Source organism: Rhinopithecus bieti, unplaced genomic scaffold, assembly GCF_001698545.2.
Source record: "Rhinopithecus bieti isolate Rb0 unplaced genomic scaffold, ASM169854v2 scaffold_10657, whole genome shotgun sequence".
NCBI lineage: Eukaryota > Metazoa > Chordata > Mammalia > Primates > Cercopithecidae > Rhinopithecus > Rhinopithecus bieti.
Window position 1 is genome coordinate 389,895 of NW_016806691.1, and position 12,940 is coordinate 402,834.

At 41.6% G+C, this 12,940-nt stretch overlaps 2 protein-coding genes across 5 annotated transcripts in view; one reads left to right on the forward strand and one right to left on the reverse strand.

Moving 5' to 3' along the window:
• Positions 1-10,626, reverse strand: part of VMP1 (vacuole membrane protein 1) — a 143,338-nt gene extending 132,712 nt beyond the window's left edge. The window contains exon 1 of the mRNA XM_017877423.1: positions 10,516-10,626. The gene's annotated coding sequence lies outside the window, so the exon portion shown is untranslated. The remainder of the gene's footprint in view (positions 1-10,515) is intronic.
• A 37-nt stretch (positions 10,627-10,663) lies between these two features.
• The window catches only part of PTRH2 (peptidyl-tRNA hydrolase 2), a 33,293-nt gene continuing 31,016 nt past the window's right edge, over positions 10,664-12,940 (forward strand). The window contains exon 1 of one of the 4 annotated variants that reach the window (XM_017877426.1): positions 10,664-10,884. The gene's annotated coding sequence lies outside the window, so the exon portion shown is untranslated. The remainder of the gene's footprint in view (positions 10,885-12,940) is intronic. The other 3 variants (XM_017877427.1, XR_001886632.1, XM_017877425.1) reach the window with 3 other exon arrangements.

The window sequence follows — 12,940 nt, forward strand, 5'->3', positions numbered from 1 at the left end:
GGAGTGGGTTTTTTTTTTTTTTTTTTTTTTTTTTTTTTTGAGACGGAGTCTCTCGCTCTGTCGCCCAGGCTGGAGTGCAGTGGCCAGATCTCAGCTCACTGCAAGCTCCGTCCCCGGGGTTTATGCCATTCTCCTGCCTCAGCCTCCCGAGTAGCTGGGACTACAGGCGCCCGCCACCTCGCCCGGCTAGTTTTTTGTATTTTTTAATAGAGACAGGGTTTCACCGTATTAGCCAGGATGGTCTCGATCTCCTGACCTCATGATCCGCCCGTCTCGGCCTCCCAAAGTGCTGGGATTACAGGCTGGAGCCACCGCACCCGGCTTCTCATTTTTTCTTAATCTACTTCTAAATGTTCATGCAGTTCTTCATTACCAATGCAATCTTAGCAAAACATTTTCATCAAAAAGATGGTGGACTAACAGTAAGGTCAAGAATTAAGATAATGAAGGAATACCAGACTAGAGTTGGGAGATTTGGCTAACTGTGAGACCTTGGCATTGTCACTTCACATGCCTGATTCTCTTTTTCCTCATTCAATTATTAGACACATGGAGTCAATGAGTGCCATAATTTCCTTTCTAATTGTAAAAAAAATTCCAACTAGCACAAGAGTAGAGTTTTGGATGTATGTAATAATAACTACTTATGTATAGCGATTTATAGTTTAAAAATAGTTAACAAACATAATGCTAACAGCCATCTGTAAGGGACAGTTATTTTTATCCTTGTTTTTTTACAAATGAGAAACTGAGTGCTCCAAGGGCCTCAAATAGCAAGTCGGCAGCATATAAATGTCAAAGCAGGAGTTCAATCTTGCTTGTCCAAGTCCAAATTCCATAGTTCTTCTACTATACAAAACAGTCCAGTGAGAAGATTTTCAGTGGTCACTGAGGAATTCCAGAGTCACACACATATGCACACAAGATTAAAAAAACAAGTTTAGCTTGTCCTAGTATTTTCAAATGTTTCCCATTACTAGAATTAACAGAACACTCATCCCTATTGATTCTTAGGGATGAATGTTCTTAACAAATCAGTTAACACTTAAACTGACTATCTATGAAACTCAGATAATATCCATGAAACTCCCTACTTTACTGTCCTTAAATACCTGGGACATTTACACTTGTGTAACTGGGGTGAAAATACTCTCACTGGACTGTCGTGTACAGTAAAGTAGAAGAACTACCGAATTTGGACTTGGAAAAGCCTGGGTGAACATCTGCTCTGACATTTATATCCTCTATTCTTTCTATTCTAAAGCAACACCACTGTAGGAATACGGAACTTTTTCATGAGCCACACTTATGATTAAGCTAAGAAACAAGTCTAAAAAAATTGCTAAGAATGGGCATTATAAATGACAAGCCAGAAATTATGTCAATCTTTAGTACACACACACAAAAAAAGAAATAAAAAATTTCTAGGTAGTTAGAAGTTAATGCACACAGTCCTAAATAACATAGGTCAAAATAAAAGAAAATTTTTAAATGCTCAGAACTACTAGAAAAAAGTGAATTTAGCAAGGTCACAGGATAAAAGATCACAACGAATACTTTCTGCTACATACTTGGAATAAAAACTGGACTATTATATACTGGGAATAATTTTTTGAAATTTCAGGTTCAGTAACATCTGAAAATATAAAATATTTAGAGACAAATTTAACAAAATATAAGCAAAATCTTAAAAGAAATAAAGAAAGAATAAATTATACAGAGCCTAAATAAATGATTAGGATGTTTTGTTGATTGTTTGGAAGACTCAATATTGTTACTATGCCAATTTCCCCGATATGGTTTGGCTCCGTGTCCCCGCCTAAATTGTAATACCGATGTGCCCAGGGAGGGTCCTGTAATCCCCGCATGTGGAGGGAGGGAGGTGATTGGATCATGGGGGCGGTTTCCTCCATGCTGTTCTCATGACAGTGAGTGAGTTCTCATGAGATCTGATGGTTATGCGTTTGACAGTTCCTCCTTCACACTCTTCTCTCTTCTGCTGCCTTGTGAAGAAGGTTACTGTTTCCCCTTCCACCATGATTGTAAGTTTCCTGAGGCCTTCTCAGCCATATAGAACTGTGAGTCAATTAAACCTCTCTCCTTTACAAAGTACCCAGTCTCAAGTAGTATCTTCATAGCACTGTGAAAACACACTAATACATCCCCCAAAATGATGTATAGCCTTAATAAAGATCAATCAAATTCAAGCAAGTTTTATAAAAGAGCAATTCAAATTTTACAGAAATGCAAAAACTTAAAGTAGCGAACACAATTGGGATAAAGAACAAAGTTAAAGGACTTGCACTAACTGATGTCAACAATTACTATAAATCTACAGTAATCATGACAGTATGGTATTGGTAAAAGGACAGTTAGAAGCCAATGGAAAAGAACAGAGAATACAGAAATAGGCTGGGCACAGTGGTTCCTGCTTGTAATCCTGGCACATCGGGATGCCAGGTGAGAGGATCACCTGAGTCCCAGAGTTCAAGACCAGCCTGGGCAACATAACAAGACCCCCATCCCTACCAAAAAATTTTAAAAATTACTCCTGTGTGGTGGCATGCACCTCATGGTATCTGTGGTCCCAGATACTCAGGAGGCTGAGGTGGGAGGACTGCTTGAGCCTAGGAGGTCAAGGCTGCAGAGAGCCGTGATCGTGCCACTGCAATCTAACAATCTAGCCTGGGTGACAGAGATCCTGGCTCAAACCCCTCTCCCCGCACCGCTCCCACCCCCCCCAAAAAAACCCAAGAACAACTTTCATGTGCTTTAAAATAATTACATATATACATGTTAAAAAAGTGAAAAACCTTGCTCCCCACTCTCCCTGCTAGATGTAACCATTTTTATTAGTTTTGTGTATCTGACCTTTCTTTTTTCAAAGACTCCTGTTATGGTTTGAGTATGTGGACCCTCCAAAACTCATGTTAAAATTTAACCCCTGGCCGGGCGCAGTGGCTCAAGCCTGTAATCCCAGCACTTTGGGAGGCCGAGACAGGTGGATCATGAGGTCAGGAGATCGAGACCATCCTGGCTAACACGGTGAAACCCTGTCTCTACTAAAAAATACAAAAAAAAAAAACTAGCCAGGCATGGTGGCAGGCACCTGTAGTCCCAGCTACTCGGGAGGCTGAGGCAGGAGAATGGCGTGAACCCGGTAGGCGGAGCTTGCAGTGAGCTGAGATCCGGCCACTGCACTCCAGCCTGGGCGACAGAGCAATACTCCGTCTCAAAAAAAATAAAAATAAAAAAATAAAATTTAACCCCTAATGTGGCAGTCTAGAGAGGCAGGGCCTTTAAGAGGTGATTGGGTCATGGAGGCTCAGCCCTTATGAATGAATTAATCCATTCATAAATTAATGGATTAATGGGTTATCATGGGGATAGGACTGGTTGCTTTATAAGCAGAGAAAAAGAGAACTGAGCTTGCACACTCACCTCCGCCTCCATGTGATATTCTCGGCAACTCTGCAGTCCCACCAGCAAGAAGGCCCTTACCCAATGTGGCCATCTGATCTTGAACTTTTCAGCTTCCACAACAATAAAAATTAAATTCCTTTTCTTTATAAATTACCCAGTTTCAGGTATTCTGGTATAAGCAACAGAAAATGGACTAAGACACCTTCTCTTTTTTTTTTTTTCCTTGTGAGACAGAGTCTCGCTCAGTCGCCCAGGTTGGAGTGCAGCAGCATGATCTTGGCTCATTGCAACCTCTGCCTCCCGGGGTCAAGCAATTATTCTGCCTCAGCCTCCCTAGCAGTAGGGATTACAGGTGCCCACCACCATGCCCAGCTAATTTTTGTATTTTTAGTAGAGATGCGGTTTCACCATGTTGGCCAGGCTGGTCTTGAACTCTTGACGTCAAGTGATCTGTGCACCTTGGCCTCTCAAAGTGTTGGGATTATAGGTGGCTCACAACACTGTAATCAGGGCACAGTGCCTGGCCATAAGACACCTTCTCAGTCTCCTTTGCCAGACCTTTTTTTTTTTTTTAATTAACTCTCTCTTAGACCCTCATCTGCTGCCTTCCTAACAATTTTTATTTCCCATTGTTTTCCCCAGAACCTGGTGTAAGGCCTGGAACACAAGATGTTTGTTCACTGACTGGATAATGAACAGATAAGGCAATAGATGTCACTGGAAAATGATTTTCCAAGAAAGTGCTAAAAGACATCAATTTTTTTCTAATTAAAAAAATATAGAAACGGGGTTTTGCCATGTTGTACAGGCTGGTCTCGAACTCCTGGACTCAAGCGATCCACCCAACTCAGCCTCCCAAAGTTCTGGGATTACAGGTGTGAGCCACTGCACCCAGGCCAGATCTTTCTTTTACCTGACCTCAGCCCTCTCCTCTTCCTACCTCCCCAAGTGACTCATCTGGTCCATGGTTTAAAATACTATCCCATATTTGTATTTCTGGTTTTGACCTCTAGATTTATATATGTAAATGTGCACGACTTGGATGATTCTTAAGTGTCTCAAAATTAACATGTCCTTTTCTCCCTACACCTACTCACCTTCTTGTAACAAACAAACCTGGTCTTCTCCAAATCTCCCTTCTCCCAGTACCTGGCACAACCACCCACCCAGTCACTAAATCCAGAAGCTTAGTCATCCCCGACTCTTCCCTTTTCCTTACCACTCATCTAATCCAAGACCAAGTCCTATACCAAATATATCTGGTATCCACACACTACTGTCCATCTTCTTTGCTACCCTTCTAGTCCAGACCATCTTCGTCTTCTATTTGGACTACTGCAGTGGACTCTCAGCTTCTCTCTCCATTTCTATTCTTGCCCACTTCAATTCATCGTTCACACATGAGCAACAACGAACTTTTTATAAATCCTATTACTCCTCTACTTAAAATTGCAGAATGATTTCCTACTGCACTCAAAATGAAATTCAAACTCATTCCCTTGGCCTGCAAAATTCTACATGACCTGGACCCTGTATATATTTCCCATATCATCTCATGTCAATGTATTCCAAGTCTGTTATGCTCCAGCCTCAAAGAAGCATATATCCACATTGTTAACTCTCTCTTAGACCCTCATCTGCTGCCTTCCTAACAATTCTTATTTCCCATTGTTTTCCCCAGAACCTGGTGTAAAGCCTGGGACACAAGATGTTTGTTTACTGACTGGATAATGAATAGATAAGGCAATAGATGTCACTGGAAAATGATTTTTCCATTCCAAGAAAGTGCTAAAAGACATTATTAAACATCAAAAGTTTCAATTGCCAAATTCTGTGTTATGGCTTACACAGATAATGTAGTCTGTTAATACCAAAAGGTTAACAGAATGGCCCAAAAGAATGCCTCATTTGGTTAAGAATCTCACATATGTTGTAAAATATACACAAAATGAAGTGTATACTCAGATATTTATTTACTGGAACTTCATTAATAATGAGCAAATAACAAATAAGCAGCAACATAAAGCTACGCTTTTAAAAGAGGGCCGGGAAAGAGTTCTTGGCAACAGCTTAGGGGGCCACATGATGATAATGATCACAATCATGGTTAACTATATACTACAGACACTGTTCTAAATGCTTTATTTAAACTTATTCATTTAATCCTAACAAGAAAGGTATTGACTTCATCGTCTAGGAGGAAACTGAGATAGCAAGAAGTAAGAAGTAACTAATCCAAGGGTTGCATAGTAATAGAGTTGGAATTTGAAAAAGTCTAGCTTTATAGCCCTGGCTTTTAACACTACCTGCCCAGTCCTTCCAGATAATCTATAAAGAACAAAGTCATCATCAAAAAACTCAAGGACAAGAGAAAATACTCCCATGAACTACTGAAAATATTAAGTAGTCAAGAATACGAACAAACTCTTGAGCAATTATAGGTATATTAGCTGTGATATAATTACTCAATGGATTGCCCTTGCTTAATTTAAATATGCCTTAATCTTTAAGTACCACCTTTTATCTGACACAGAAAATTATCTCCTATTCAAATTTCCTTGATTCTGCAAACCAAGGAGCATATTTTAAAATGAGCTTTATATAGGAGTCTACATAATACCTAACTTCAGTTCAGCAAACTCTATCCAAAGCTGCTTTCCCATACAAAATAAGGAATTCCTTGAGGCAATATGCTCTTAACAATTTACTACTCCCCAAAATATTTGCAAGGCTTTGTGAAAGCAGATTAACAATTTACAAAACCACAACAAAGTTATCACTTCAATTTGTCCTGTTTATTAGGATTCTCTAATCTAGAGTTCATTTCCACACCAAAATGGGAGACAAACCAAGGGCACTTGGACAAAAACAGGAATGACAGTAGCACCTAGCACCATCATCTTCAAGAAAGAATAAAGAGACTGAAAAGTTTGTGAAATCAATAGAACCAAAAAAAAAAAGAGTACCCAACAATGCAAAGAATAAACTCTTCTACAATGACTATTTACCCAGAATTAAATAACTAGAGAAATGGCTCTATATATAATAGATAATTAACATAACAAAATATTAAAATTACAAACAGCTTGCGGAGGGTTTGGTTTTTGTTTGTTTGTTTGTTTGTTTGTTTTTTAGTACGAGCAAATAATACAGTTCTCTCCTGCTGCTTTTCCTTTTTTTTTTTTTCCTGAGACGGAGTCTCTGTTGTCCAGGCTGGAGTGCAGTGGTGCGATCTCGGCTCACTGCAACCTCCGCCTCTTGGGTTCAAGCGATTCTTGTGCCTCAGCCTCCTGAGTAGCTGGGATTATAGGCGTCTGCCACCACACCCAGCTATTTTTTTTTTTTTTTTTTTTTTTTTTTTTTTTTGCAGACACCGGGTTTCACCATGTTAGACAGGCTGGTCTCAAACTCCATCTCAGGTGATCTCCCCGTCTGGGCCTCTCAAAGTGCTGGGATTACAGGCGCGGGCCACGGCGCCTGACCGGTTCTCTCCTACTCTTTAGCAACAACATTCACGGCAGACACATGTTACAAGGCTCCTCTGTCATTTCCACTTGCCAGAAAGAAGATAACTCAACACATGACAGTCATGAAGCATGAACTCGGACAAACTATTCTGAAGAATATAACTGATTTTCTTTCCTTATCTATTACACTTAAAATCTAGCCAAGCACAGTTTTTGTTATGCTACAATTTATAAGACTAAACTAGCTAAAGAGGGAAAAAAGTCTGTAAATAAGGTTTAAGTGTCTATGTGTATATTTATGTGTATATGTGGATAGATCCCTTTAATACCTAAGAGTAATTATTTTCATGTGAACCAGGAAATATTACCAAACATAATGAGATGCCTGGATACAACCCTGTTAGAACAGAAAGACCACTTCAGACCTTACAGTTCAGGTTTTAGCACTACCTAAGCCAGATGACCTCAAGCAAGCCAATTACTAATTACTGATTGTTTCTGAGCCTTAATTTTCTCCTCTGTTAAACAGGAATCTACTTATACATTCACAGAGATTCCAATTCTAAATACTGGTTTTGTGTAGCCTAAAATACGTCCGATGGTGTTCTCTAGTTCGACAAATAGTACATAAAGTGTTCTACTTTTCTTTTTTTTGTTTTTTTTTTTGTTTCTATATGGCCGACGGAGTCTCGCTCATGAAGGCCGCTCTTGGCATTTGGTGCATGTCATCTGCAGCAGCTCTCAGCTCCTGATCTCCTTCTTTCCCGAGGTATAGTACACTCGCATACCTCTCCCAATTTTTTAAAGTCAAAAATATACAGATGCTTGGCAGAGTTTGTCGAGAAAGGAAGCACTTATCCACACCATTGTTCGGGCCAGTTGTAAACTTACCTGTCCTCTTCTGCCTCCGCTTCTCCTGTTCGCCCTCCCTGCGCGCTCCACCAGAAGAGACACGATAAACGATCCCCCACTGTCTGTTGTTTTCTTCTTTGTGTTCATAAGTTTCTATTTATATTTGCCCGGGTTCTAGTTTTTTGTAATTTTTTATAGTAGAGACGAGGGTTTCACCTGTGTAGCTCCAGATGGTCTACTGATCTCCTGTACCTCGTGATTCCACTTCGTACTCGGCTTCTCACCAAAGTGCTTGGGATTACAGCTTGAGCCACCGCGCCGGCCTCTTTTTTTTTTTTGAGACGAGTCCTGTCTCCCAGGCTGGAGTGCAGTGGAGCAATCTCCGCACACTGCAAGCTCAAGCTCCGCCTCCTGGGTTCACGCCATTCTCCAGGCTCAGCCTCCCGAGTAGCTGGGATTACAGGCGCCTGCCACCATGCCCAGCTAATTGTTTGTATTTTTAGTAGAGCGGGGGTTTTACCGTATTAGCCAGTTGTGTCTCCATCCCCTGACCTCGTGATCCGCCCGCCTCGGCCTCCCAAAGTGCTGGGATTACAAGTCTGAGCCACCGCGCCCGCCCAAATAATAATGTTTCTTATTTAACGTAAGTAAGATATGACTACTTCTACTCTTTAGTTAACTATACATAAGCAAAAAACTTCAGCATTTTCTGCACTTGGAAATTCTCAAGTGACAATACATGGCAACCAAAAAGGATCAGATTTAAACTCCCAAATGCAAAACTATATTCATTTTCCAGGCACCTATTTATTAACCATGGTGACTAATTCAATGGATCATAGTATCAAACTATTCTTTGCTAACTTTACTGTGTTCAAAGATCATCTTAGAAAAGTATGTGATAATATTTTCAGATAATGATGCAAAGAAACAGTATTCTACACTGACATATCTCCAGTTCTAAGAGTGAAGTGATAACATATTTTCATTTATATAATAATTTCATGTTTACTATCTCATTTAATCTTTGTGACAGTTGTATGAAAGAAAGTGAGCAGAATTTTCATCAACACAATCTAGACCAGCTCAGAATGTTAGGTAACCTATCAGCCATTAACAAGTGTTGGAGCCCAGACTTCAATCCAGATCTTCTGATTTAAAGTTTAACAGTCACCAAAATCCTAAAAAGTGGTGATTCAAGCCAAAAGCAAGAAGTTGGAAAAGGGAGAAAAACTGGATAATCACTCCTTCAATTGAACATAAAGCATATAAGATCAGATTTGGCAGTTATATAATCAAGAAGCAAATTTACCGAATGTTAAACTAATGATACATCTATCATAATTCCATATCTCAAATTTTGTCACCTTGTTTCAAAGCCAAGCGTGAACAAATTTTCAAACTCAAAATAAGAAAAATATGTAAACTGACAAACTGATTAAACTAGTTATAGGTAAACTGGTAAAAGGCATCAAAACATGGTTCTATGTATATTTTCTTCTGGAATGTGACTCACAGAAATTAAACTATATTAATCAATTGTAATCAAGTAGGATATATCCCTCAAAAGAAAAAAGCAACCTTCAGTGCCTTAAGATAATGTAGGCAAAGCAGTAAAATAAAAAATTTCTACTTGAGAGAGTCACTTCATACCTATACAAATCAGTCACATTTGTCTCGGTACCACCATCCCTCTTCCACAGTAAAAAGCATAAGCTACAATGCATACAATGATGCCTAGTAAATAAGTTTCTTCCTTTCATCATGTATGCTAAGAACACACAACTAATATCAGAACTAATGACGATACAATTAGTAGGTAGCAGCAATTAGAATATTAAATTCTCTGTCATGACAACACTAGAAACACTTGTACAAGCTTCTTCAAATGATCAATGCAATCTGTCCACAAAAATCTCTGACAAGCCCCAAAGTAGAAATGAAAGACGTTAACATTAGGATAAGGAGCGATGCTGCCAAAATACGTCAACAGTGGCCAGTCTATGTGTATTAGATTTTTACATGGAGTTGCAGGTACATAAAAGATGATTGTGTAAAATCTTCTGGAGGTCATTAGTAATTTAGCAGTGTGACACAGGGCCACATATGGTTTCTGGAATTTTAGAGATTAAGTCGACCTTCACGTTTTACTGCAAATACCTCCACTGTAATAAAATATAGGGGTCGGGGTTCAGGGGTTTGGAAAGGCAGACAACTCTTTTTCATGAAAGCAGTGAAAATGAGAAGTTCCTCTCCCAGGGCTCTGCGGAGCGAAGGCCCATTCCCTTGGCTGCCCTGTACCACCAGCGCTTTAGATGGCACTTGCACGCCTGGATTTCGTTTAGAAGCGAATACATCTAGCATCATGCGCTAGAGGTTCGGGAGAGCAAAAACCAAACTGACAGATCCTGAGAAACAGCTCAGTCATCAGCAGGGAAGACCTTCTCCACTTACTCCAAGGTCCTGGACATCCCTGGACATCCCGGGACTAAGATGTTCTCTAAAGAAGCCTAGCAAGGCTTCCAAGTCCGCGGAGAGGAGAACGAACAGCCGGGAGTTCAATGTCCGGGTGACCAGCCATGAGGAGGTGTCCCAAATAACCTGGCTACCGCCAGGGTGAGACATCCAGTCAGCAGCGTCCTAAAACACTGCTGGAAGTCGGAATCACAGTGCCCCAGATCTGCAATGCCTAAGTAGGAGAGTTCCGGAAGACGCCAAGCTCTGAGGACAGCCTCAGGCTTCGGTTCCCAATTCCCTGAGTTAGTTTACCTACCCGCTCCGACCCCGGCTTCTCCGGATCTCAGGATCCTGGAAGCTGCTCCAGACCGACTCTCACACCCGCCGCTGGGTTCCGGCCAACCGGAACCCGCTCACGTCACTTCCGATCCGGTCGCTCTGCCCCCGGAGACCGCCTCCAGAAGGGAAACGTTCCTCCCTGCTTTCGTCGAGCTCGGTTGATCCTCGCGGGATTTCAGTTCGGCTCTTAGTGCGGGCCCTGTGGCAAGAGGAGGAATGACTGCTCGCTTTGCGATTCTTGATCCGGAACTTGTTACCCAGGAACCCCGGAAGAGGTAGCTCAAGCGCTAGAAACGTGTTCGCTGCCCAGAAGGGAAGGCGCGAGTGAGGAAAAGAGGTACTGTAGGTAGGTTGGTTGGCCCCTTACAGGGCGAAAGAAACCAATATCATTATTCATTCTTTCTCTAGCAGGAAAGTTTCTTTTCACCTCATTTCATTACTCACCTTTTTCATTTTCTCCTTTATAAACTGTCTTCCGCCCAGGGGCCGCTGAGCCCTTTGTTCCTGTTCTGCGAACCGTCCTTGGGAAGAAAGGAGCAGACTGCTGGGGAGGGGAGGACTCAGAATTTCTAGTTCCCAGCAAAGCCTCCATGCGGGCAGTATCAATGCTGTCTCTCTGAAATTGATAAAATGGCGAGCGGGCCTCACACCCTCAACTGGGCACTTACGAATACCCCCAGCGTTTCGAGCTGTCGAGCTCTGCTTGGAAATAAAAGGTTTCTAAGAATATAGTCGAAAATTTGGGGCCAGGCGCGGTGGCTCACGCCTGTAATCTCAGCACTTTGGGAGGCTGATGTGGGCGGGTCACCTGAGGTCAGGAGTTCGAGATCATCCTGGCCAACATGGCGAAAACCCATCTATACTAAAAATACAAAAATTAGCCAGGCGTGGTGGCGCGTGCATTTAATCCCAGCTACTCGGGAGGCTGAGGCGGGTGAATCACTTGAACTCGGGAGGCGGAGGTTACAGTGAGCCGAGATCGCTTCATTGCTCTCCAGCCTGGGCGGCAGAGTGAGAGACTTCGTCTCAGAAAAAAAAAAAAGAATAATTTCCCCCGCTTATCCCCTCCCAGAGATTGCCTAGAGAGGTATCAATCCTTACTGACATACCCTAGACACTGTACTAGACTCAGGGAATATCCTGTGCAGGGAAAGTGAGGCAGTGGCGTAAGGGTCAGAGAAGATTTGGGAAAGGTTTGTTTATTTGTTTTTTTAGATTGTAAACTGCAGACTGGCGCCGTGGCTCACGCCTGTAATCCCAACACTTTGGGAGGCTGATCAGGAGGATTGCTTGAGTCCGGGAGTTTGAGAACAGCCTGGGCCACGTAGTGAGACCCTGTCTCTTAAAAAAAGATTATCAGGTGGAACATGGTACAGGAGGAGGTAATGGGATCAAGAGCACTACTGAAATGGGTCTACTGAGGAAGGGGAATTAGAAGGCACCAAGAGGAGGATTTTATAGGATGTACTTACTTTGTTCTGCTCTCATTGCCCAGAATTATTTATGAGACCAAGAATGGTTATTTGTTTTACCTTAGTCTCAGGCACTGAGCTTATTGATACGCTTGTAGTAAATATACAGAAAAAGAGACAGACATGTTCTTTTAGAGGAGTTAGATGATAATCTGATCAGATTAATATGAGATTAGAACATCCTAAAGAACAAAAATCTGTGTTAATTTTAGCATTTTTATGATTAGACATGCCATTGAGATATGGAACATAAACAATAAATACACTTGTTAACTTTTGGATCTTTCACTGGCTGTTCTCTGTTTTGATCTTATTCGTGTATTTTTTTTTTTTTGGAGACGGGGTCTTGCTTTGTTGCCCAGCCTGGGGTGCAGTGGCACGATCATGGCTCACTGCAACTTCCACCTGCCAGCCTGAGGCGTCCTGCCACCTTATCCCCTGAGTAGTTGGGAGTATGGGCATGTGCCACCACATCTGGCTAATCATTTAAATTTTTTGTAAAGATGAGGTCTCACTATGTTGCCCAGATTGGTTTAGAACTGGACTCAAGAGATGCTGCTGCCTCGACCTCAAGCAACTCCTTGAGGCCAGGAGTTCCAGACCAGCCTGGGCAACATAGCAGACCAAATCCATACAAAAATAAAAAAATTTTTTTAAATTAGGAGGGTGTGGCAGCATGTGCCTGTAGTCCCAGCTATTTGGAAGGCTGAGGTGGGAGAATTGCTTGAGCCCAGGAGTTTGAGGCTGTAGTGAGCCTCTGAACTCACTTATCATGCCCCTGAACTCTAGCCTGGGTGACAGAGGGAGACCCCTTCTCTTTAAAAAAAAAAAAAAAGAAGAAAGAAAAAGGCAACTTCTCTATTTGATCCTCGTATTTCTCATCTTTAAAATGAGGCTAATATATCTTTTTTTTTTTTTTTTTTTTTTTTT